Source organism: Opisthocomus hoazin, chromosome 7, assembly GCF_030867145.1.
Source record: "Opisthocomus hoazin isolate bOpiHoa1 chromosome 7, bOpiHoa1.hap1, whole genome shotgun sequence".
NCBI lineage: Eukaryota > Metazoa > Chordata > Aves > Opisthocomiformes > Opisthocomidae > Opisthocomus > Opisthocomus hoazin.
This window is the reverse complement of record NC_134420.1, coordinates 38439895-38446394: the sequence shown is the minus strand read 5'-3', so window position 1 is coordinate 38446394 and position 6500 is coordinate 38439895.

Sequence of the window (6500 nt, the reverse complement as noted above, 5' to 3'; positions counted from 1 at the left end):
ACTTTAGGCCACTCACAGCATCATTTCCTTTTGAAATCCTAACAAATTGAGGTTTCTTCTTTTGACCTGAAATTTTCTGACCATCAATCAACCGCCTATACATAAATACAACCTCATACTCTGCATATTGAGACACGTCTGCAGACCAGGGAATGGAAAAAGCCGTGGCTGAAAGTAAGGTTTTCTCTTCTGATGCTTAGTATTTTCAAACGAAGATTAACAATTACTTTGTTAGTAACTTCTCTTTCTGCAAGCATGTGGTTTGTATGGAGACAGAGTTCACAAAAAGCAACCAACATCAAACGATTATGTCAGGCTGCAATGTAGGGCACACTGAGAGCAAAACCTAATCTCCAAGAGGTTTCCACTTCATCTGCGCTCATCTGCGTAATCAGCTTTTCATCTTGTCATAGGATAAATGCAACCTGCCTGCTGCTTCATTTACCCTATATAGAACACTAGTATAGATTTGTATGAAGCAAGTGGTAAGAGCTTATGTAGAAATGTATTTGGAAAGGAACTTGAAAACATTCAGTTTTTAAGGGAACATGAAAGGTTGGAAGTCATCTATTTGCTAAGTTGATACACTAATTAGAGTTGAAAGCTATGCACTACATCTAGCATGCAAACTGACCCTGCCTTAGATGAAACAATCCTTACTTTCAGCTACCATTTAATTTCTTAATCTGAGACTTTGTGGACGGTAAACAACGATAGCTGTTGCCTAAAACTTTCAGGAGGTTTTATAAACTGTTAAATTCCAGTGAATAACCCAAGCTGTTGCATGGAACTAGTACGATTACCCTTTGGTTTAGTCTCAGTTCAGCTGAGTGTGGAAGGCTCATACAAATGAAAACCTTCATAGGACAAAGGAATCGGTAACAGCCTCCTGTTCAGGCTACTCCTTCAATTTGAAAAGTAACACCAGAAAACATAGTTATTCATCAAAGGAAACACTTTAACAAAAACGCTCTCAGAAGCAACATCTGAATTGGAAAGGTACTGACTTTGATGTCTGGAAACCTAAGTCTAAACTAAGTTCTAAGGGCTAACAATGAGAATACAGGCTGGCCAACTGAATATTACAATCTTCTGTGCTCTTCTCTCAAGGGATTAATATTTCCGCACTACTGTCAGAAAAATGTTCATAAAGATGTATGGGTAATCTCCTAGAGGTACATGTGGAAAACATGAACTGTATGATGCAAAAAGGGGAGTAGGAAAGGTGTCACAGCTTTCTGCTGAAGCAGTTGTTACCAGTCTATTTGAACTTGAAGAACTAAAAAACAAAAAGCCATCCTATATAAGCCAGTTCCATTTTCCTTTTTTTTCATGCTCACATCAAATTCTTGTCTCTGAACCAGCGTTTCCATCTTTTACTATGTTCATTTTCTTGTCTTAACATTGCACATCAGAGCTGACACTTCAGTATAACAGCAATGTAAGATTTCATATTTTGAACTTAAAAATAATGCTTTGAATTCTCAATAAATTCCGGTCCATAATTCAATAATTCAGTGCCTACTCATATTTGCATGGCCTGTTTTCAACCCAAAATAATTAAATTTTTTCCTGACTTGTTTAGATACATGAATGTGTTTATGGCATAGTATATATGACCAGAACTCTGTATACTTCAGTTCTTCCTCCCGCACTCCCTCAAATCCCCCTTGTGTCATCACCTATATTCTTTAATCCACACCATCACATGTCTTGGAACAGCAGTATGAGCTGTGCTTATTTGCTTCATCATTCCAGGAAGTCCACGTACTAACTACTACTTCACATCATGACCCCTTTTCTGTCCCCTCTGCCAATTTTCTTCTCATGCCTAGAACTCAGTAGAGATTCTGCTCAATAATACTGAGAATAAATTGTGAAATTTTACAGAGTTCTTAACAGGATCAGTTACAATTCTGGCATAACTGGAAAAGCTGGAAAGGGCGTGTAGTGATAGGACGAGGAGTAATAGCTTTAAACTGAAAGAGGGTAGATTTAGATTAGGTATAAGGAAGAAATTCATTACTGTGAGGGTGGTGAGGCACTGGAACAGGTTGCCCAGAGAAGCTGTGGCTGCCCCCTCCCTGGGAGTGTTCAAGGCCAGGTTGGACGGAGCTTTGAGCAACCTGGTCTAGTGGAAGATGTCCCTGCCCATGGCAGAGGGAGCGGAACTAGATGATCTGTAAGGTCCCTTCCAACCCAAACCATTCTATGATTCTATGATTCTATGATAATTGATAGACAAAAAAAGAAATAATCTAGTTAAGTGTAAGACACCATCCGTTTTCTTAAAAATTATTAAAATAAATAAAGCTTGACTTGTAGGATCTAGATTATTCTGTATCTTCATAAAGAAAACAAAAGGCAATAGCATTACTTATACAAACAACATAAATGCAAATATATTGGAATGCATTTATCAAATGGATTAGATGGACCTTTTTTTTTGACCAGAGTGTTTTTTTGTCTTTGCAATATATATTATACTGCATTGTAGTAATTTGATTTATTCATAAAGTCCTGACCCCAAACCAGCTAATACAGAAATATTACAGTTTACATTAGCAATCCATTTATCATGCATCAATATAAAAGATTTTATCCTAATGAGAAATACAGATTTGCCCATTTCAAATTATACCAAATTTAATTTTTCAATTCACCCACATGACGAAATAACTTTGGCCAAAATGGCTTTCTGTGTGATTAGTAAATATGGAACTTCAAAAGACAGCAGAGGAGAATCTCTGTAAATTACAAAATTCTGAATGTATAAGACTTTGCAGTGCTGCCAACTCTTGCTATTAAATGACCAGATTTTGGACAAGAGGGAAGCTAATCTTACAACAAAACCAAGTATGTATTTGCAAATTTCTGAGAGCAGGGTGAAAAATTACTTATCTTTAGGGCAAAGTAACATGATCAGGACTGCTGCAGAAAGCAGACATCATGTTACAGAAAACTTAATGCAGAAGATCTCTCTGAATTGAACATGTATTTAAGTGACTAAAACATTACTAATGGTAAGGGTGTTAGTAGGACCAATTTCATCAGTACATTGAGACCGAGGTAGTCTCTGTCAGGCTTGAGTAGAAGAAGGAAATTAAAGAAACTGTAGCAATTAAAATTTGAAAATAAAGGAATAATACCAAGAACAAAATCACTTGGTTCACATACTGTAGTCTGAAAACATATACAAGGAAATTTCAAACATTCTCTAATGATTGTAAATATGGACTATTTGTCTGTTATGATATTTTCAAAGGAAGGCATCTACTGTTTGGCATATACTACATACTAACAGATCTATGTGAAGCTATTACACCATCAAATACTTATGAAATCAATAAAGTTGGCATGGCTACTTCTCATGCAAACTAAACACTGAGACTGTGAGAAAAGTGTGTGTGTATGGTAATCAAAAAAAAAAAGAAGGCAGTATATAATGACATGATATACATATCAGTTATACTGGCTGAAAAATTGCAGAGACAAACTGCCCTCAGAAATGGTCTTAAGGAAAAAAAAGTCTTAGGACAGCAGAAACTCATCACCACTCCTACCTCTCTCTCCCTCTCTTTCTCTCTTCCAGATACATATGCTATTTTACAGCCACTAGTGAATTGAGAATCGAACATGTAACATTACAGGTACATTTCCAGAAGCAGAAATGGCTTCATTTTGCATAGAGATGTTAAAAAAAAAAAAAAAAGTTATAACTAAAAGCCCAATTAGTGTGTACTGAAAGTTTACATTCGAAATAAAGGCTAAATAAAAAACAGTGCAGAGTACTGATGGAGTATCTGGGTTTCCACGTCACTCTCAGCACACTAAACTATATACTGATAAAAGCAGGTATAAAGCAGCTCAGACTCTGCCTCCAGTATGCCACTGCAGCATTTTTGTACTTGATGTATATGCTAAACTTTAATATTTAAAATGTCAGGAGAGAAAATAGAGACTAAAATAATAACAAAAGCTTTCTCAACAGATACACTGTCTCTTACAATTTGCTTACTTAAGAAAAAAACCCAAACGCAATGAACCAATGTTTTTAATACTAAACAGTCACTAGTCAGGCATAATAAATAAAAATATGGGAAAACAAGCCATATTCTTTCTACCTGTTTCAAAGGCTTTAAACACATTTTAACCAGATGCAGTTTAGCAACAGTAACAATTAAGTAGAATTAATTAGATGCAAAATTAGAATTTCTCAGGGATAGAAGTCTGAAAGAAAAGGTTCAGGAAAAGAAGAAAAGTAATATATGGACAAACAAAAACCAGTTGCACCTCTTCTAATATGTGTATGTTCAGCAGAGTTGTATGAAAATAATTAGGAAATAAATTCAGAACCATGAAATGGCTCATGCAACATCTCTGAAAGTAACTGAACTTAATTCAAACTCTTTTTGGTAATCTGAAAGTGCTTTATGAAATTTAATTAAACTATTACCTTGTGAGAATCTCAGTTTCACACTTTGGAGAACCAAGGAGTACACTAAGGGAAAGTTGCTTGTCTAGGGTCACCGCAAGTAAGTGGCCGAGATGAAAGACATCCAATTCTCTGCATATTTTGCAAAGATGGACTGTTACTTCTTCCTTCATGATGCCAAAAAAAAATGTTAGTCCAAACAGTGGCAGAAGTACATCACAACGTAATACTTCCAGACCACAATTAGCTACTAAGTCTAGAAATTATATTATTTATGAAAAAAACCTTTATTCCAAACAAATTTCTTCTTATGTCTGTTTTGAGTTTTTTTCTCAATTTATTCAGATTAAAAGAAAAGAAATCACACATTCAGCTGCTCTGCATACACTATAAATATTTGGAATGAGAAAAACACAGATAACCTTGCATGATTTAGTCACATGAGCTGCTACATAAATTGATCATGTGAGTTTCACATATTTCTTGTAAGAACATTTAGCTTAGAACAAAAGTAGCTTTATTTACTGAAAGTTACTAAGAAATATTTTATTTACAACAAATATTTATGTAATCTCACCAAAACAAAATCCCAGTTCAAATGCTTCAGACATTTAACAACTATATTTCTTAAAATTCTGTCTCTATCTAATTTTAATTTCTTGTAACTGTCTCATGCTGGCCAGATTTGGCATGCACACTGTCTATAAAAAAGCAGAGCATGCCAAGTCTAAGGCAACAGAGAAGAAAGCAATTAACACTCACAATTATTCCAGGAAGAGGACCGCTATGTAGCAGTGGTGCTAGAATCGGAAATACTACTTATTTTACCTTCAAATTCTATACAGTTGGAAGCTTTGTAATCCTAACATTGATCCTAACAGATTTGAACGCAGTGGTCACAATGTTATATAAGATAATCAGCTGATTGGTCATCCGACTGACTTTGTTAAAAATGTAAATTTAACTTTAGCTTGTTGATTATTTTTGCTTTGCATAGGAAAAATATAAATAAATATAAAAATAACAGTCATAACTGATTTGCTTGCTAGTGCTTTTATGAAATATGGTAAGCCCAGACCTCTGTAAATAGTAAAATCACCAACTGCACATTTCTTTTTTAACATACAGAGATTAATTGATGCTTTCTTCCTAATTGAATAACTGTTCTAATTCTCACTTGGTGATGAGATCTTTATTTTAAATTTCTGAAAGCATCAGGTAGGAGGAAGTTTGTTATGGTTTCAGCAGTGAAATAACATTTAAAGCTGCACCAATACTTATTGCTAGATTTCTAGCATAAACAAAAGCAGAAAAAAAGTTTGTTCCTTTGCTTCATGAAATTGTCAGCATCAAGAAAGAAAGAGTGGAAAAAAGAAGGCAGGGAAGGACAACAGGAAAAGAAACATAAGAAAGCAAGGTCAAAATACTTATTAATAACAACAACAAAAATTGGTTCTGTGCCGGGAAAAGGATATATACAGCAGTAAGATGAGTGGCCAGAGAATCTGACTTCTCAGTACTGAAGAGAAGTCCAAAAGTAGAAATATGAGTGAGATCAGTATATGAAAGCTGCAGAGATAAAAAGTTGCACTTAAAAATTCCCATACGGAATTCTTCCATTCAAGCTAAAGTAAAGCAACAATATATAAAGCCATCACTGCAAATGCATCAGTCATGCCACTTGTGCATAACTTTGCATCTATTTACACTTACTGGCAAGCAGTTTTTAACAGAAAAATCATTGTACTGCTCCAAATCCACACTTCTCTGCCTATTGATCAGCACTGAAAACTTTACCTTTAGAACTGCAAGCTTGAGATGGATAGAACTAAGAGACACCACTTTTTGCTACAGCCCTTCTGCTGTCATATGGGCTGAAGCCATATGATCGCTTTTCTGCTGATAATGGTAAACCCAGCTCCATTTTTACCATTTAACCATGGTAAACCTAGCTCCATTTTAAGCATTTGAAACCTAGCTCAGTTTTTAGTTTGCCTCAAGGGAAGCTATTCAAGACCATCGCTGGTGTCAGGGCTCAAATTTTTCTCAGCTATGCCATGCCACT